This window comes from Durio zibethinus, chromosome 15 (assembly GCF_047325235.1).
Source record: "Durio zibethinus cultivar Kanyao isolate XHJ-2024 chromosome 15, ASM4732523v1, whole genome shotgun sequence".
NCBI lineage: Eukaryota > Viridiplantae > Streptophyta > Magnoliopsida > Malvales > Malvaceae > Durio > Durio zibethinus.
This window is the reverse complement of record NC_143176.1, coordinates 6,840,488-6,862,833: the sequence shown is the minus strand read 5'-3', so window position 1 is coordinate 6,862,833 and position 22,346 is coordinate 6,840,488. Positions and strand designations below refer to the sequence as shown.

Here is a 22,346-nt window from a genome sequence, read left to right as displayed (position 1 = left end):
TACACAACTGTTAATTAGAACAATAAAAAATTAATATTTAAATAAAATAATATACAATCTACATCTTAAATTTTCAAATTAGATATCGATTTAATCCATCTAATAGTAAACATCATTAACTCAGCTTGTCTTCTGGCATCTTATCAATACAATCGGTCCATTTGTATGCCAAATATTAAATTAAAAAATTGAATAATTTTATTAAAATTTTCATGTGAATGCCCTATGGCAACACACTATTGATCCAAGAAAATAATTTACTTTTCTTTATTATGCAATTAAAATAAAAAGAATTTTTAACTTTATAGAAGTAACTAAAAGAAAACATATGAAAATTAAAAAGAATTACCGAAAACTTAAGTTTATTTGTTGTAATTAATTTCTGGTTGATTCTTCCATTTTGCTCTAAATTGGAAAGTAAAAGAAAAGATTGAAAGTAATTTCAGAGCCCTAACAAAAAACAAACCATCATTCAAATTAAGAAAATCTATGCCTAACTTAAGAAAAACCAATCAATCAATTCCATCTCCAATTTTAGTAATCCAAGTGCCAACAACATCCTTATTAGGAAAAGGAAATTGAAGATGAAAACAATCCAACCTTATATATTTATTGTATTCCCAACTTAAATTTAATACTTTAAGAAGATGACAATTGGACGGATTGAGTTATTTCAAATTAAAAAAATCATATTGTTTTGAATTCAAAATTTTTTAAATTTCATATTTAAGTTTTCTAAGTTTGGATTATCGAATTAAGGTTAATTTAGATCAAATTGTTGAGTTTTAAATTAATTATATAATTAAATAAAATTTGATTCATTATTCAAATATGAAATACATTATTGATTGGGAATATAACTAAAATGTTGACAACCAAACTCTCAAAGAAGCAGTAAAACCCAATTGATTAATGTGCAGTGGTGGATCTTGATATTTAATTTTGAGAGAGTCAATTAATATTGGCTTAAGAGTAAAAAACATCCCTCAAACAAAAAATCATTTATCAATTATGCTTCTCATATTTTAATGCAATTAATCAAGCTCTAAATCTTCTATTTCAAACTATTGAATTTTAAACATTTATTTTCACCTAGTTGAATTTTTTACATATATTTTCACTCAATTAAGCCATTTATTGGATAGAAAAAGTTAACCTTTTTTCTCTAATAAGAGTTCGATTAATGAGAGTAGATATTTGAGGGTTTAATTGATTGTAAAAAAAAGAAAAAGGGCTTAGATGATTATTGAATTTATTTTAGAAGCTTTGTTGACCTTTTTTCCATAAATATTATATTGAATTTTAATTTTTTTCTTCATAAGTAACCTACTATATATATCATCAATATTAATAAACATAACTTACAAAATTATAAATTTTATCAATTCATATAAAGAAATATAATACATCAAATAAATCATTTTACGTAAAATTGTGAATGATTTAATAAAAAAAAAAACAATTGCTAAAAAACATTTTTTTTATCAAAACAAGAGAAATAAAATATACCATTAAAAGAATAAAATTAAAACTTTAAGATTAGAAGTTAATAATTTTTTAACTTTTAAAAAAGTTATTCAAATCTAACTTTTGTCTTGAATAAAACATTGCATTATAACAGGAGAAAAAATCTAAAATAAAATTAAAAATGAAAATTATATGGAGAGAAGTTGCGGTTGATTAAAAAAAATTATAGATTTGGAGTCTTACGAAGAAACTAGAAAAAAATTATATGGGTCAATTTGACTTTTGTTAAATGGATATGATTATGATTGTAACAAGTATGGGCTTCCTAATTCTTATAACAAATCTCTTGATTTTAAGGATTTGTAAGTAATAATTGACTGGTATAACAAATAAACAAAAAAATAATATGATTTTAATCATTCTTAAACTATAATGCATAAGATAGGTACGCACCCATAAGCATAAACATGCACAGATTTTAACTACCCAAAAAATGTCTTTACAATACCTTTTTATAGGTCTTCCGCAAATAAGCCATTCGGATTTCAAAATATTATTAGCTAGTTTAACTTAGTGAACTAGAGATAATGTATTCACATGAAGAATGGAACTTACAGATTATTTGATTCCCTTAACACACTTGATTATTCTTAAAATTTGGGAGGAGCCAAAGACCCCTTTTGACTTGTATAACCATCCGTCTCTGCCTCATGTTACTGGGGTTTTTAAAATTTTAAGGGTTCAAGGAGCTTTCAGGCTTGTATAACCACCTGTCTCTGCTAGTGTACTTGAAAGGCATAAAATAGGTTGTTGAATTCCATGCATGTGTTGGGGAACAAAGTGAATGTCCCGCATTTAAGTCCAAAAGTCGCAAACCCAGCAAAAGATACCCGGAAATGAAAACAAAACAAAGCTAAGGTGACCTTAGGAACTCAGCTTCTTTTAGAACTTTGAAAACATAAATTGAGAGAGAAAAAAATAAAAGAAAAAAAAAAGCTGAAAGAGAGGGTCTTGGAGACTCTAGGAATGAACAGAGGAAGTGCGGAGCGAGGACTTGGGAGAGAAATGAGAGACAAATATGTTCATAGCAAAGCTAAAGATTTGCATGGTTTTGAATTTTGAAAAAAAAAAAAAAGAATGTACAACTTTGGTATATAATTTTTTTGATCCCTCAGACAAACAAGGCCTTTGAGAGAAAATCTGAAACCTCTCAGATACAGTGATCCTCTCTTTCCACTCTCTTTTCATTATGTTAGCTGAAAACTTGGCTAGGCTCATGGGTTTGTTCTCTTGACCTCCAATATCTGCGAGATTTGGGGCATCTTTTTCTAAACTTTGTTGCCTCTTCTTGTATATTTTCTCTAGATTTTCCTCTTGTTATCCTTAATTTTTTTATTTGAAAATCCTTGTTTCTTGATTTCAAAGATTTCCTTCTCTATAAACCTCTTTTCATCAGTTTTTCTTCTTGAAAAGAATGGAAACACACAAAAAAAGTGCACATACAAATAGTGAAATGCTTGAATACCATGGTTGGGATTGCTAGCATCTTGTTTCTGACAAGTTTATAAGATTTAGGTCTGAAGCTTTATATTCTTGGATTTTTCCTCAATTTTTTCTTGTGAAAGCTTGTGTTTACATATATATGGAAGCTAGTGAAAACAATGGCTTAAGAACATCAAACCCAATGTTGTAGCAATAGTAATACTAACAGTGGTGGTGGAATTGGAAGCAATATTGGTAGATCTTCCTAGAAGCGAAGGCCTAAAAAAGTCCCAAAAATAGGACTTGGTGTGGCACAGCTTGACAAGATAAGAATAGAAGAACAAAAAAAGAAAGATGCAGCTGTAGCTGCTGCTGCTGCTGCAATTTTGCCTTCCCCGTAATCTGTTATTTCACCACCAATTATTCATCATAAATCATCATATCTTTCTTTGCCAATCCCAAAGTTCCTTCCTTCAAATCAATCTTCTTCTTCTGCTGTTTCTGCTTCTTCAATTCCATTTCCTGCTGAACTTATTGCCCCACCAAATTCAATCTTTAGAACACCTTTATTTGTTCAAAATATTGATATTGTCAGTACAGAAAACACTGTTCCATTGACCTGCAGTGGTTCTCCAGGGTGGCATCCTGGTGCAGCAGTACTTTCAGGGAATGATAGTGTTAATAATGGTCATAAAATTTTGTTCTTGTGAGTATAACATTGAAAAAGAGTGTTCTCGGTTGGACCCTGGATTGGCCTTCGGGACAAATTTGAGTTTGCCTTATGAATCTGAATCCATTTGGCTTTGCCTAGTTTGATTCGAAGGTTACAACCATTTCAATAACTTTCTTCTTCAGTGGTAAGAAAATTGATTTTGTGTTGTAACTTGCAGTAGTTGGAATCTTTAATTTATTTTTTAAAAAATATTTTCATTTCTGGTAACGTTGATCGATAAAGAATTAGGTGAATTAATGGAATTCTATTTTTTATGTACGTGAATTAGTCATCAAGAACTTCATCAACATCTCTACTGAATTTTCAGATGATGCCTCCTTCAAACCAAGGCTATTATGGAAATTGTACACCTTTATTGCCTGAGGAAGAGAAGGTATTTGTCTTCAATCATGTATAACTTATTTTTGATCCAATGATAAATTCTAGTTTTTAATATCTCTTTCCATTTACTAATTAATATGATGTTACTTGTGAAATTCATGAGGTTTATGGTCTGAATTTTACATCATTTTGCCTTTTTTTTTTTTTTTTTCTGTTTTTTAATTATAGAGGCCTCTAAACAGTACCTTTCACAGTGGGAAAATTGCCTGCTGAATTAACCTAAAAAAAAAAACTAGATTTATACAATAGTTTTATAAAGAATTAGGTTTCCTTCTTTTTCATCTTTTATAGAAGTCTTAAGAATGTTGCTTCTTTCTCTTTTAGACCTTGATATTGTGTAATAGTAACAGCCTAACAGGGTTGCTTTTTTTGTGTGTGAATTTGGTTACCATAAATTGTAGGTGGTTGGCTTGAAGAGATCATATCCCTTCTCTCTAGACAATGCTCTATTCACAACAAATATCCTCCCATTGCTCATTCCATCAATGAACAAGTTGAAGCAGCTTCAAGGAGCAATGGTAGAGCATTCAATTTTAAAACTGGCACCCCGATTTTTAGGTTTGATTTTAATTTTTATCTCTCAAACATAATGAGTATTGAGGTTTAATATTCAAAACACAACTTCTCTTTGTACTTTCTCATATGTACTAAAAAGAAAAATAATCATAACTGATTCTATATAAGTTTTTCCCCATTTATGTTTTCTTTGTATCATTTTCAGGGAAGGACCTTCATGTTCAACATCAAATTTGGATTCCAAGTCCAAGAAGAACATCAAACAAAATGGGGTCTTTGATGGAGATTTTCTCATATTAACCGTTCCATTAACTACTTCAATGTGTTCAAGCTCAAAATTCAAGCATCCTCCATCCATTTTAATCTATTACAATTATGAATTGCCCAAGCTCGAGTCATTAGCTTATCAAGTGAGCTTAAAAAACAAATTACACCATCTCCATTTTCATTAATTTTATGCTTTTGTATGATCATTTGTTCTTCAGTTGCTCAAATATACTTTTGTTATTTGTCAAAGGCAAGCATTGAAGTTTCAATTACCCGGCAAGGAGCTAGTGGATTAAATATGTACTATCGACCATACTATAGTTTCTTTCCACCAGCAATGGTGCAAATTGACCGACCAACTGCAATAACCATGGCCAATTGAAGAGGTGGGAAAGTAGGAGGATATGTTGGCCTCAATTTGAAACTATAAAATACTTAAAAATAAATATCAAATCTCTTGTACTCGTTTCTTTTGTATCATTAAAATTTCCTTGTATGATTGAGCATGAAAACAAACAAAAAATTCAAATCTTAGACTTTGAGTTTCTGAATCATTGGTTCAAAAGTCATGTACTATAAAAAAGAATTGAATTTCTCATTTCTTACAGTTTTCCTTATCGGTATTCTTGTAATAATCATTTTGTATATAAATTGTAGAATTTTTCATCACAAACAATTTTATATATACACGTTATGTGTCTATGTAATTGTAAATAAATAAAAAAAAGGTATTACATTGACATGTATAGTTAATGTGAACTTCTGCATATATCTAAACTAGTTTTTTAGCACTATAAAACATCATTAATTATTAAAAATATAATCATTATTTAACAGATGTAAAGTTTTATATAATTATGTAAACTCAATTACATAAATATAAAAATTTATCATCAATTTATAAAAAAAAATCCAATAAAATTATACATGATCGAAGATATTTTTATATCTTTAAAATACAAAAATGTCAACCAAAGTTTTATATCACTAATAAGAGAATAAAAATCTAAAACACATCTCAACCTAAATCTTGGCCAAGTAGTATATGTTAATTTTGATGTTGATGTGCTAGTTGATTGATAGGTTGCTTACGGAGCTTTGAAGGTATTCCCTTTTTTTTTTTTTTTTCATATTTTCTTCGTTGGTTTGTGTGGTGAATGGGCTAGGTAGAGGCAGGCACTGGTAACAAACTTTTGCATATGGGATTTGTGGGGATCTGACTATGCTTTGTCCTGTCTTTGTAAGATGGGTCCCCCAAATCTGACCCTTCATTATGTGAGTTGCAGATGGTTATGTCTAGAAGGGTCCATACTGGATTATAGAGAAAAAGAAGAGTAATATTGCTGAAAACGTAAAAATCAATTTCAGATGCTTAAGGCAGATTTCGAATTGAAAATAGTAATAAAGGTAAAATTAATTACAGTAGTGATAAAATTAAAATTAGCAGTGGAGATATGTATTTGAATGTAAATATAATGATAATGATGAGGTGAATTGTAATGAAAGAAGAAAAGACAATTAAATATGTTAATTTAAAATGTGTAAATTATTCAATATTTATAAAATTAATAAATTATTAAAATTATTAAATTATTTTAATACCAATAATTTTATTAAAAATGATTAAAAATTAATAAAAATAATATTAATATATCCAATAATATTTTCTTTATTTTTTATTATTTTATGTAAATACTTGTTAATTAATAAAATAATCTCCAAAAATTTTTATATAATATTAAATTTTATTTATTTATTTATTTATTTCTTATATAATAATTTATTATTTATTAGTCTATATATTTATTAGTTTATTAGTTATTAGTTTAAATATAAATATTTTTTCCAATTAATTATTTTTTATTATAATATCAAATAATAATATTTTTTTTCTTAAAACACTCTTTGCGGTTCCACCTTGTTTATGGAGCTATTGCTTCGTCTTCTTTACCTCCAATAAATGGAATTCACAACCATTCTAAAAGAATTTTTCATTGGCAAACCAGATCATTCCTAATTAACTCTAGGAAACAATTAAAACAGCAAAAGAGCCGGCCTGAAAATATCTGCCCATGTTCACAATTAGTAATTAGAATAATTATCATGATTCATCACATAAAAAATAAATTAATACCAAAAAAAGAAATTAAATCACTAATGTATTTCTGGTGAAGAATTGAGACATATGATACAAACAGCTAAAAAATACAATAAAAGTATAATTAGATTTTTCATACACTTGAAAATTATATAATTAAGTTATTATGAAACAAACACACAATAATAATACCAATAAAATGGTGAAGCTTTAATCTAAGGCAAGCTTGGCTCTTCATTCGGCCTTTTATGAAGGGTATGTGGGCAAATTTCATTGTTTTTTCCATATTGGTTACATTGTATGATTAATGGTTTTTATGCTCATCATCTTTTGACTCAATTAACTTCACTAATAAAATGTGAAAGAAAGAAACTGAATATCATATTCAATAAACAATAGTCAAAGATAGAGTTATCGTGGCTACCGGTCAATAAATTAATTAAAATAATGCTAACCAAAAGATATCTATGATAAATTTTTAATCTACTGATTATTTTCTACATTAATTATAGACTTACTTGTCACGGGTGACTATACCATAGTAATGTAGGTACTCATGGATATCAAATTTTTAGTATTATAAATTAAAATTTCATTTTAAACATTTATGTATTATTAATCTTGTATTATTTTTCTTTTTAATATACTATATCTTTTCTTATCTATACCCATCATTGTGGAAAAAAAAGTAAATAATAAAAATGCATTTGGTTCAGGAAAAAATTAAATTACTCAGAAATCTTGATTTTCGTAATCTAATTCTCACATTTGATTCATGGTATTTGATTTTTAAAGGTATTTTAAGATTCTTAATAGTATCCAAATGATCCGAAATCATAAATCTATCTCTCTCTATGGTTTGTTAAGATTCTAAGAGGAAAATTAATTTTATCCTACTTTTAACCTTAATAATAAAATTTTTCAATTTATTTTACCTTTAAAAATCAACATAATGACATGATTAATGGAAATTCATCCTAAAACTGAAATGGGCATTCATATCTTTGTAAATTTAGGATTTTGAATTTTTTATTTTCAAAAGCACTACGTTTTTATATATGACAAGTAATAGATCAATTAAATAATAACAAAATAAATTAGATATTTTCTTATCAATGATGTTTTTTAATTTGAAAACGTAATAATTAATATAATATTATAATATAATATTTATAATACTTTTAATTATGTTTTTATGTCAAAAAATATAGTATTTGACAAAATAAAAAATTTTAGATATATTAATAACTAGTTTCTTATTATAAAAATGTAATCATTGACAAAGGATAATTTTTTATTTTTATAAGTATTATGTTTTTACATATGAAATGTAATTGATTATTTAAAAAAATAATAAAATAAATACAATAATTTTTTAATATCAAAAATGTTTTTTAATATATAAACATAATAATAAATAAAATATTTATAATAGAATATTAAAAAATGTTTTAACTACATTTTTATGTAAAAAAATATAATTTTTAATATTAATAATTACGTTTTTCTATGTAAAAAAACGTAATAAATCTATCTGCTTCAAGTAACACAACACTTTCAATATCCTAACGAACGTAGCTACTCACTGTCCTAAAAAAATCACCTCTCCTGTTTCTTCATTTATTACCTCTCACTCTATCTTGAAGGTTAAGTTCTGTGGCCAAAATTAATTGGAAGGGACACCTTCATTCGTGCTTTTCTTCTTTACTTTTGTTAAACAAGCAACAGATAACGGAAATTTATATTTTTAATTCACTCCAATTCTATATATCAAAATGTTATACTATTTTTTCCTTTAATTTTGCTGCCTTCTCTCTCTCCTTGGCATTTATAATTCTGATTAGTTGGTCCGTTGCTGTAGACTTTATTAATTTGTACATAGTATACTAGTAATTAATTAATTTTTACTTTATGACGTTGGATTTCTCTTTATTATGTCATTATGCAAAATAATTTTTTATATTTTACTAAATATTTCACACCCTTGCTTTGCGCGATTAATTTCATAATTAAGTAATATTAAAATTTTAATAATTATATGATTTTATATTGTATCATCAATATCTTATTTATTTATCTTTTTTAATTTTATACTTAAATTTTAAATATAAATATGAAAAATCCCAACAATAAAGATGGATTAAATTATTCCCTATGCCCTAACAATTTGAATATAAATACTAGTTTATTGTTCTTTTAGTTATTTGATGATTAAAAAAATATTGTTTGTATACAAAATTTATTCTATTTAAATTTTGTTTTTTGATAAATAATATGTTTTATTTATATAAAAATAAGAGAATATCTTGTTACTATTATAAATAGTACAAACTATATATTGATAAATACAAATGCAAAATTAAGTGTAGATAATATTAGTGAAAATCTCATGTGCTCACATGGTATACTATTAATATGAGTAATAAGATATATTATGAATTCTTATAATTTATAATTGTACTAAAATCTATATTTCTTAAAAAATTTATTTTTGAAAAGTTGAATCCAAGAAACTTCAACCATGCCAATCATATTGTAGTTGAATTCATTATAAAATATTATTGGATTAAAATTCTTTAAAATTGATTTATATTAATTATATTTAAGTGGTTTTGCTCTATCAAGATTTAAGCTAAATATTATTTGTGAATCTTTTAATCAAAATATGTTGTATACATAAAAACAAAAATATACAGACATAAAAGAAATAGGTTCTTAAGTTTTAATATAATTCTATCTTAAAATTTATTCAAAAGAAAAATTTGCTACCCCTTACATAAAAATTGATCTTGTGAATTACATTGACAAATTTGTAATTCTAATGTTAAAAAAGACATGTTACTAAATAATTAGTTAGAAAACTTAGATAAATTTTTTTTATTTTTATTTAAAAATGTATGAGACTCAACTTTATTAAATCAAATAAAAAATTTTAAAGCAAAAAAAATAAATAGTACAAAGAGCATTTATCATTATTTGTAAATAAAAAATCAAATAAAATTATTGAATTTGATTATCCAATTAAAAAATAAAAATAAATATAAAACAATATAATTCTTCTTATAACTTTATGAATTATTAGATGATAAATTTAGAATATATAAAAATTTTAATTAAAACTTTATTATTACACATTAAAACTTCTTTAATATTTTAACTTTATATAAAAATTCAAGTAAACTTGTTTCATGAAATAAAATTTATATTTTATTTCGCTCCAATTCTATATATAAAAAATGTTATACTATTTTTTCGTTTTAATTTTGCTGCCTTCTCTCTCCCTGGCATTTAAAATTCAGACGAGTTTGTTCAACTTGTTGCTATAAACTTTATTAATTTGTAAAAACAATAATAATAATTAATTAATTACTTAATTTTTACTTTATGACGTTGGATTTATCTCTTTATTATGTCATCATGCAAAATAAATTTTTGTATTTTATTTATTAAACATTGTGTTTTTTTCATAAAAATATAGTTTTTGTTATCAATACTATATTTATATAATAAAAACGAAGGGTCAATAATTTTTTATATTTTTTTAAAAATTACGTTTATAATTAAAAAAATATGTTTTGAATTTTATTATATATATTTTTATAATATATATTCTTATTTTAAACATAATAAAAATGAAAATCTTTCTTATTTTTGTTGTTTAGTGGTTGTTGCAAGTTTAATTTTAATAACATCAATAGGTAATAGAAATATTTGTCACGTATTATTCAAATATAATGAAGAATATTATAGTAAAAATTTTTATTACATAATCTAAAATTTCAGGAACTAAACATTAAAATTTAACATTCTCATAACAAAAAAAAAAAAATCATCCTTTATCAAGAATTCATACTTTTTTAAAAATCACTTTTTTTCTCAAAATTTAAAATTTTACGAACCAATCATCCCTAAAATATAAGTAATGAACATAACGGCTTTACTTGATTACTTGGACAACAAAGCGATGACAAGTTATCAATTTGCTAGACCTAGTAGGATTTATAGTGAGGCGATGACCATTGGATTGAGAGTAATCTAAAGGCTAGAGAATAATCTTATGGTCAGCTTTAAAATTTACTATTCCATTTTTATGTGTTTCTCGTTATTGATATCGGGTATAAATAATACATCAATTTTTCAAATTACTCGAATTTAATTCAGATGAAATTCGAATTCAATTTGTTCATTATCAATTCAAATTGGACTTATTGAGTAAATTAAGTTCGAATATCTTAAATTCGAGTAAGTCATGAGTCTAATTAAATTTTTATATTTTAGTATATTTTTATTTTTTATTAAAAAATTATTATTTTGTTATTATACACGTCAATTCAAACTCAATTCGAATGTATAACCGAGTTTCAAATTAAGTATAAAAATTGAGTTCATTTTTTATTAAGCGAGCCAAATAAAACGAGTTCGAGTAACTTGATTTTTATTTTGAGTTAAACTTGAATTTGAAAATTAAAATTTGATCAAACTCAAACAAAATTTTGAATTACACTCGAAGTCAAATTTCTCTCTATATCAGTTCAGTTTAATTCGATTATACCTTGAATCAAATCCAAAAACAAATCCAAATAAGGTATAAAAAAATAACAAACTTTAAAAACAAGCCCAAACAAACTTGAGAAAGAAAAACAAGCCCAGCTCAAAAACAAGTAAACAACAAACCCAAACAGGTCGAGAAGAAAACCGGAAAGATTACAAGATAAAGATTTGTGTTTTTTTTTTTATTCTATCATTGCTTACTTAAATGAGACAAATGGCAAGAATCACTGCTTCTTAGAACCTATGGTAGTTAGGATGCGTAGGTGTCGAGACGATGACTGGAAAACCACCATGGGATTCTATAAAAAACCTGAAAGATCTGGCGGTGCCATTGCATTGACAAGGGATTTCTTGTCAAGGGCAGGGAAAGATTTCTTGATGGGGATCCTGTGAAACTGCTTACAAGCTACTTTGTTATCGTTTCGTCTTTCCTGACCAGACATGATCGGCACCGCAAAGAAGTTTTCTGCAAAATGCTTTAACAACCAGCTGTTTTATAGCTGCTGATGTGCATCCTCTTAAACATTTCTTTTTCTTTTTTTGTTTGCATTCCTGTAAAATTCAGAAATTATTTGTAGAAATTCTCACTCAACTTTAGTGAAGAGGAAATATTTCAGAATCATTATTGGTTTTATCTGCAAATTTGAGTTTGAACTTTAATTTTCAATTGCTTGATAATAATTTTGGTGGAACTTATGGAATTTGCATAGATTATTTTTCATATTATGTAGTAAATTGCTTTATTATATCTTAAAAAGACATAATTTCTTTTGTTTTTAAACTGAAAGAGGAAACAGAATATGATTTGAAAAATGATACCTCTTTCCCTGGATTGGCAATTGAACTCTTTAAGGGACCTGTTACGCATCTGCCATTTTATTTGCCTTATAGATTCTTTCTTTCCAATGGAAACTATGATGAACTGGTGTAGTTCATTTGAAGGCGGTATGTCATCTTCTTCCTGTTTTATACAGTCTACTATAACCTGATTCTTTTAATTTGAATCATAACCATTCCAATGAAACTGCTAACACTGAAAACATTACTTATGAAAATAATAACCATTCCAAGACCTTCCTGAAGATCTTGCTAATGGCCTTAGAAACAGTGAGATAGCAGCTTTCTTCAAGTGCCTACACCCATGTTATTTCTAGAAAAATATTGCAAGGGCTTTGCCATTGCTGGGCCAACTTTCTAAAAGTGGGAGGCTATGGCCTTAGAAACAATGGCTTACAGCTGAGAACTGTGTTGAAATGGATTTGGACGGTGGTGAAATATTTGCAACATGAACCCTGTCGGCAATTTCTCTCGTAACATATGCAAGCCATTGCAAATCAGGAAACAATTCAATGCTTGTCCATAAGAATGAATATTGGACATTACTGTTGGCATCTGTAATTAAAAGATGGGTTGAAACCAGAATTAAGCTCTTCTCAGAAAGAGCAAGAAACCCAAAAATTAAGTCTTCATAATACATTTTCCTAAGCTCAAAAGTTTGAATATTAACAACTTGGTCTAGAGGAAGCGAAACTGAAAAAGTGAAATTGGAATTTGCATACATTTTAATCAACCGAAGTTAGTAACATAGGGAATTGGTATAGTTACATTCCAGAAAAAGTGAAAATCAGTGTCCAATGTAGGATTTGTTTGCATCCCAGACTCAAGGCACCATTGGAGCTTCATCAACAGGAAACTCATGAGAGTGATGATCCCAATCTGTTTGTACATGGTGCCACAGCTTATTTTGTATATCTAAGAATTGAGCAGTCTAATTTTGTTACTGAGGTTTTACTACCTATCTCCCATATTCGATCATTTGTAAATGAGGGAGTGGGTTTCCTTGGTTAGGTTTGTTTGATAATCCATTTGTAGGCCTATTGCAAGATTGTTTACAATAGGCGCTTTAACAAAAAAACTTTAAAATTTTCACCATTCATCAACTACTAAATGAATTTCATTTAGGACTTTTATTTTTAATTATTTTACATAATATTGATTTTTATGATCAATCTATTGATTTTCATTTTATTTATATATAGTAAAATCATTTACTTGAAAGTTAAAAATATTAAATTCTACATATATATATATAATTAATGATCATTTTAATATCTTTTTGACAGAATCTAAAAGATTAGTTTTCAACGAAATATACAATTTTGATTGATAAAAAGATTATCATGAGTTTTATAGGCACCCATATGTGTCCAGAGCCTACTAGTATCTATTATGGTTTATCATCATCATCACCATTATTATTATTATTATTATTATTATTATTATTATTATTATTTTCTTTTCTTTCCTTTCCTTTTCTAATCTATGATGGAAATAAGGAAATTGAATATGGAATCAATCTAATCAAAGGGATTTAATCAGCATGATCAAGGGTTTTAATTCAAAACCGTATCAAAGGACCTTTAATTCAATTAAGACAGATCAGCAAAGACCTAGGCCTAAATTATAATTGAACAAAATCCAATCTTAGGATTCAAGATTTTTATTTTTTTTATTTTACTTTACTAATTTTTCTAATTTTGAGAAATTTATTATTCATTAAATATTTTGGAAAATTCCATTTTATTATTCTATCTTTGGAAAACAACAAAAAAATAAAAAAATAAAAATCTTTTCTAAATAAATTCATAAATCATACCAAACTATTGGAGGATTTTTCATGAATTTAAATTTTATGGATTCTACCAAACTGTTGGAGAATTTCATAATGCAATTTTTAAAAGAAAAATATTTTTTAATAAAGGTTTGAATCTTATCCTATCAAGCTATTGGAGGATTGCATCTTAAGTTAAATCTTACCAAACTATTGGAAGATTTAATGAGTTTTCTCAAAAATAAAATTTTATAAAAATTTTATAATAAAATCTTACTAAACTATTGTGAGATATGCATCAAAGTAAATCTTACCAAACTATTGGAAGATTTTACTAAATATTTTTTTAACCAAAATTTTAATAAATTCAAGGTGGGACACTAGTCTCCATGAATACTTCTGAGGTGAGAGAATTATCTTAAATTGCTACTAAACTATTAGAGTAATTTTAGGATTAATTTTTAATATTAAATGTTTTGGTAAATTATAAACAGATTTAAGGTTTAGATATTTGAAATCAAACTAGTACTATCCTTTGGATGGGCATTATATGGGTGCTATAACCTTCCTTACATGTAATTGTACTCTTGAACCTAAAATCTGATTTCGTAGATCAGAATCTACTATTGAAAGATACATAAGTCAATCTTAGTACTTCTCTTTAAATAAGATAGATTTGATTAGGTGACCAATCATACCTTCATAAAAAAGATTGATGGCAACTCCTCTAATCTATGTATAGCGGTAGGTCTACGGATTTATACATTATGATAGTTTGACGATTCCACTAAGGACATCAAGAGTCAGGCTAGTAAATGATTTTTTACTATCAAGCCTTGCCTAATGAACTTGAAATTTGTTTTTCTTTCCTCTTTCTTTCTCTTCCTTGCTTATATTTTGTTTAGTTATTCATTTATTTATTTCATATATCTATCATTCATTTGCATATGCATAATATAAGCTCTACACTCGAGCTCTGTTCCTTAGGAGAAAGTAAAGTACCTACGCCTTCGTAAGATTACATGTCTTCACATGGACTAGTAAAATACTCCCACTCAAATTGAATCCTTTCTACTTGTAACCTATAATAGGTAAGGATTATGGTGCCTTACTAGTCTGTGATAGATAATGATGTAACGAACAATTTGAGAGCCTTTTTTAGAAATAATCCAAAAACCATATATTTTTAACCTTATGAGCCAAACCATAGGTAGAGCCATGTTCTTCCACCCTTTATAGTTAATCCAAAATTTAGAGTCATGCTGTTAGTTTACTTATTCTATAGTGTTTGTTCTTTATTTTATATTGAGATGACTATCTAATTTCTTTTCTTGTTTATTTCTTTTCTTTTTCTGCATATTCATAAACATACATGTAGATTGAATATTGTTCCTACCTTGAAAGTATTTTCAACAAAAGTTTTCAAGGAACCCATAGAATGTCAAGTTTGCACCTTGTCTATACTCTTCAAATGTGATTCACCTATAGATGTTAAGACAGAGTCAGAAAAGAGTTAGCGAGAAGAAGAGGATTGTTTATCGCCTAGTTATGTCTTTACTTTGCCAAAGAAAATTCGTTTGCTCTTCAAACAAAATGATTTGAAAAGCCTATCAAATATATATAATAGCATGATTCCTTCAAGGCAATACATTTTTTGTCAGAAGTTTGGGTATATTACACATCTCTTGTCAATAAAGGTTGAAAACTCACTCATTAAAGTGATGATATAGTTTTGAGATCCTTCTTATCGTTACTTTATCTTTAATGAGGTTGATTTGGTACCAACAGTATAAGATTATTCAACTTTATTGGGTATGTATCTTCAGTATCTAGATAGAATGTATATATAGAAACCAAAATTAAGGTATTGTGAAAAGTTGGCTCATGTTTTAAGAATGGAAAAAGAGCTCATATATTCACATATTCGAAAAAAAAGAGAGCAGAAGGGTATTTCATGGGAGTTTCTTTGAGATTTCATTGTCAAACACCTTAATGACAACCAAGGAATGAATGTGTTTGCTCTGGCAATATATGGAATGGTCATTTTCCCTAAGGTCTTAGGCTATATTAAGATAGAGATAGTAGATTTACTTGAACAAATTGAAAGGGGATGTCATCATTCACTGGCAATATTAGCAAAAACTATTAGATCCCTAAATTTTTGTAGATAAAATGATAAAGCTTGTTTTCTAGGTTGCATACCACTATTGTATCAATGGGTAAAGAGTCACTTTGAATGTAAGAAGAATGCTTTCTCCAAACTCTATTTTTGTAGTCAAAATCCAGTTAAAGAATTTTATGAGAATGAATGGTTAAAAGCAAAGACCCAAAAGGAATGGGAATGTTTGCTGTAGAAGCTCACGATTTGTTAAGTGAAGTAGTTAGCGCCATAGATGAACTAGAAACTTATGTTATAACAATATGGATATGAGATAAGGATTCCACTCTTAGGCTTAAGTGGTCAACAGGTTATACACCATTGATGGTAAGGAGACGATATGGTGCTAAACAGTTTGTTCCCATGACACATAAACTTAACTAGTTTGACTATTTATATGAAAAGCCTAAAACTTTTCAAAAAATTGATGGCATGATCAAAGCTTGGAAGAAGCCTAAGAGGGCAAGCCCTAGACCATTTATTGATAAAGTTACTCAGGGATATCTGATTTGGAGAACCAAGAAAAGCAAAGAGGTTGTGCCTATGTTTAGGGACCATTGCCAGTCAGTGAATTAGGAGTTGGATAATATGCCCTTAGAGTCAAAACTTACAATGAAAGAATATAAAGTTGAGAAAGAGAAACTGCAACAAGAAATTCTAAGGCTTTAAGAAGGAAAAAAATAGTGCAAAGACAAAGTGAAAAAGTTAAAAATTCAAGACCATAAGATTTCCAAGGAATGCAACATAAACAAGACTCAAAAGGTTATCAAAGAACAAGATGATGCCCTTAAGGAGCTAACGAAGTTGCGACAAAACACAAGAGGTTATGCATACAGGTGCAAGCTAAAAAAATAAATAAAATGATTTGACTTATGAAAATGAAAAGCTAAAAAAAGAATGCTCTCAAATGGAAGATAATTATGTTAAAGCCCAACATGAAAATGAAATGTTCAGAGAGTTGAATGAGCAGAGAAATCATATCATGGCACTCATAGAAAAGCATAAGAAATTATCCTATCAGGTATGGTTCAACAAAAGAGAAGCATTGGTAAGACAAACGTACATAAAACATCTTGCAATCCAGATAGGAAAAGCAGTGATTAAGGTGGGAGAAATGGTGGAAGAGGTTGAGACATTGAGAGCTTTGGTCATGTCAGTAATAGAACATGGACAGCGACTATTAAACTTCATCGAGGAAGCTAAGGATCAGTATGAGCAAATTGAGTACTTTTATAAAAAAAAATATTAGATTTGATATAAAATAGATTTCTATGGAATAAATGAAAGTTCACTTTTGTCAAAATCTTTAAAAGGGCAAATATTTTTTCTTTTCTCTATTTTTTTCATGTATTGCATTACATTCATTCATCATATATCATGATCACTAATTTTAAATTGTGGTACTCAAATGCAAGAATAGCGCAACATCCGTATAACACCCAAGCTAAAGCTAGAAAGATGGAACAAGACAATGCAAACCATTTTGAAAGGTTGGAAAAGGCTCAAGAGGTAATTGAGGGAAAATTAAGTAAGATCCTTGAAACTCTGGATAAGATAAACAAAAAAAAAAGTAATGGAGGAAGATATCTCACATGAAGTCACTGAGTCACTATACCTTTAGGTTTCGTCCACATCAGAGCCAAGCCACTTCAAGCTTTTAGCCATAACAAACCACATTCCCAAGTTATAGCTACCTAAAAATGCCTTATGCACCCAGTCAAGTAAATGTTTAAAGTTACATTAATTCTACCTTTGCCAAAAAGGCAATCGAGCCAATCCAAATCCCCAATCTAGATGAAACAAAGAAAAAGTGAAGATACAGATGGTTACATCTTTAGAAGACACTAAGATTGATCAAACAATTAGCATGATTAAGGAAATATTGTGGGCTATAGAAAGCATTAACTTCTATGTATCCATGGATGCTATGGGGCTTAGTTTGGTGCTAGACGTGATGATACTACTAAAGTTTAAAGTACCAGAGTTTGAGAAATACGATGGCACTAAGTGTCCCATTACACACGTCATAATGTACTGTTGTAAGATGGCAACATATGCCAATAATTAGAAACTGCTTATGCATATGTTCTAGGATAATTTGATTGGGTCTATTACAAGGAAGTATGTTCAGTTGGATAGGATTTGCATAAGATCATAAAGGATCGGACTCGATATTTCATCAACCAATATCGCCATATCATAGATATGGCTTTTGATCACCTTTCATTGCAAGGTATGGAGAAGAATGCATCTGAGTCCTTCAAGAAGTATCCCCAAAGATGGCAAGACATTGCCACCTAAGTACAACCACCACTAAAAAAAATTAATAATAATGGTGTTGTTTGTAAGCACTCTAAAACCACCATACTATAAGAAGATGTTAGCAATGCAACTAAAAATTTTGCTAATATGGTGATTTTGAGTGCGATCATTAAAAATGCAATAAAAAATGATAAACTGAAAAGGGGACAATCCTCTGCTACTAAAAGGATGCCTAAGAAGATAAAAAATGAGACTCAAGTTATGAGTTTTGAAAGACAGCAATTTAGAAACTACCCTCGACTGATCTATCACATATATCATCCTACTGTAACTCATGCTTCTGCTTTATGCTACCAATCAACTATATGAGCTTTTTATCCATCCACAATTAGGTTATTTTTTCTTCTAACTACCCTAATAAGTGGTGTGCGAGAATCATGGAATCCGATAAACCTTACATTCAATCTTATTCCCATAAGTTACACCAAATTGTACCAAAAGCTTTACAAAAATCACTTGATTACTCCCATCTTTACAAAATAGCTTGAACCTCCTTATCTTAAGTGGTATGATTCTATTGCATATTATGACAACTGTTATGAGGTGGCTGGTCATTTTATTGAGAATTGTACTTTTTTGAAGCATAAGGTGCAAAGTTTAATTAAATAAAAGTTGATAAGCTTTGACACTAGTGAAAACATGACACCTGATGTCAACGGTAACACATTACCCATTCATGCTATCAATGCCTTGAATTAAGACAAAAAGTATATGAAGAGAAGAGTGGAAGAGATCAAAATGTCATTCAATTAGTTATATAATGCTCTATACGAGACTGAAATGATATAACCATTAGTCTTATGCACTTATTATAGGAGGTATGTCCAAAATCAAAGGTGTTAGTATCACAAAAAAGCTTTAAGACACTTTATTGACACATGTAAACAATTTCATGATAAAGTGAAAAGGTTAATAGATTCATACCAAATAGAGTTGTATGAAGACATGAAAGCTGAAATGACCATGATAGACAAATAGGTGCCAAAGCTAATCACTATTTGTTATGAGGAAAAGCCAAAGTCAATCACAGATAAATTTTTCCCTAAGCCAGTAATCTTTAAAGTCTTAAGGCCATTTTCTTACAAAGATGAGAAAGCTGTACCATAGAAGTATGGTTGTGAGGTAATATTCTAAGGGCAATAAGAAGTTATGCCAAAATCTGAGGCTATTAATATAACCGATATAGCTAGCATGACTAGAAGTGAAAGATATTATACTCTAAAGATTTTAAAGAAAACGAAAAAAAAGAAGATGAAGGTAATGGAAAAATAGGTTGAGCTAGAATTTATTTAAGGGAAAGACATCCCAAAGTCTATATTGAAAAAAAAAATTTATGAGTTTTTGAAATTGGTGAAGCATAGTGAATACTTTGTTATGAACAGTTGAATAAGATACCAACTAGAATCTCTTTATTGTTACTGTTGTTGAATTCTAAACCACATTGTAATGCCTTATTGAAGATGTTTAATCATGCTTATGTGGCACATAATGTGCCTATGAAATATGTAAACCACTTGGCAGAAACTTAATGGTACCACATTATATATCTTTCAGTGATTATGAGTTCCACTTAAGGGTAGAAGAAGTACCAAGGCTTTGCATATCATTGTTAACTGTAAAAGCCACATAATAGCTAAAGTTCTTATTGGTAATGGTTTGGCTATTAATGTCATGCTCATGGCTACTCTAACCAGATTGCCCATTGATATGTCCCACATCTAAAGCAGTCATGTGGTAGTCTTGAGCATTTGGTGGGACTAGGTGAAAAGTGTTGGAAAACATCAAGATACCCATGCAAATTAGACCATGCACTTTCAATATAAAGTTTTAGGTTATGGATATCTCTCTGTCTTACAGTTACTTATTAGAAAGACCATAGATTCATATGGTAAGTGTTATTCCTTCTTCTTTACATTAAAAGATCAAATTTAATATGAAAGAAAAATTTATGATCATGGCTAGAGAAGAAGACTTACTGATGACTCAGCCAACAAATGGTCCGTATGTAGAAGCTGCAGAAGAGTCGTTAAAGTGCTTTTATCGATCTTTGAACTTGTCAATGCAGTATGTAGAGGATTTAAGAGGTGCCAACCAAAATTCAACAAAATTATGATCAGTCAAATGATTAACAAAGATTGAAATGTTATAGTTGGTTTAGGCAAAAGCCTCTAAGGGATAAAAGAAACCCCAATGATTGAAGATAACAGTTAAAAACTAGGCATTGGTTGTGAAATGGAAAAAATGTGAGATAACAAGAGGAAGATAGGAAATAGGCCGATGGTTATTCCTCATTTGTACGAAACCTTTATTCTTGGAGGGTATACATACTTAGGAGCTGAGGAGAGCACTAGAGGAGAACCAAGTTGTGAAGAGGCTTTTTCTAAACTATCTATTCAAATGGTAGGCGATGATAGCTAAAAAGAAGATATGTTGGTTTACCCATGCCCACCAGACTATGAGTTGAAAAATTTGAGTGTCATCTAGTTGCTTGTTATCTCTGATTTTTTTTCAATGTAATTATAATTCCTAATTGCTTATGCCCATAAGCATTGGGATGATCTCTTATGTATAGGCTTTTTATTATTCACTATTTCAATAAAAAATAAGAGCATGCATTTTATCCATTTCTTCCATTCAATCCATTTTTTCATCAAAGCATTTTGCCAATATTTCTTATTTCACTCAATTTTAGATCTCCAAATGAATATGAAGATAATCATGACAATGATCAGGAATTTAATTTTGAAAATTCAACTAATACTGATGAACTTGACATTGAAAAAGACTCTAAAGAATACACTCTGCCTCCAAACTTAATGAGATTAATTGAGTAAAAGAATAAATCTATTGAGTCTCATCAAAAAGTTAATGAGATGACCAATTTAGGTGATGTCGAAAACAGAAAGAAGTTAAGGTTAGTACCTTGCTCCCAACGATTGATAGATAACGATTAGAGGATATGCTTTGAGAATTTGTGGATGTGTTCGCTTGGTCTTACCAAGATATACCTAGGCTTAGCATTGAGATAGTGGAACACAGGCTACCTTTAATGCTAGAATGTAAGCCAGTTCGACAAAAGTTGAGAAAAATGGAACCTAAAATGCAATTGAAGATTAAAAAGAAAGTAAAAAAAATAATTTGATATAGGCTTTCTACAAGTGGTAAAATATCTCGAATGGGTAGCTAATATAGTACCTATCCCCAAAAAAGATGAAAAAGTATGAATATTGTATGAATTATCACAATTTGAATAGGCCTAGCCTAAAAGATAATTTTTCTCTACTTCATATTAATACATTGGTGGATAATATGGCTCGACATATAGTGTTCTTTTTTATGGATGGATTCTCTAGCTATAATTAAACAAAGATAACTTAAGATGATATGGAAAATACTACCTTTATAACTATATAAAGAACTTTTTGCTATAAGGTTATACCTTTCAGATTGAAAAATATTAGGGTAACTTATCAAAAGGCTATAGTAACACTCTTTCATGATATGATACATAAGAAGATTAAGGTATATGTGAATGACATGATCACAAAATCTAAAAAAAGAGAGGACGATGTAAATAACCTTAAGAAACTATTTAAAAAGTTAAGGAAATTCTAACTCAAGTTGAATCCATCTAAATATACTTTCAGAGCTAAGTCAGGGAAACTATTAGGTTTTGTAGTTAGTGAAAGAATAATAGAAGTTGACCTAGACAAAATTCGGGCCATTTAAAATTTATCCCCATTAAGTACACCAAAGGAGT

General features: G+C 28.4%; 1 pseudogene; it reads left to right on the top strand.

The window, feature by feature from the left end:
• The first annotated feature begins 2,493 nt into the window (after positions 1–2,493).
• On the top strand, positions 2,494–5,276 carry LOC149514620 (uncharacterized; annotated as a pseudogene).
• The last annotated feature ends 17,070 nt before the right edge of the window (positions 5,277–22,346 follow it).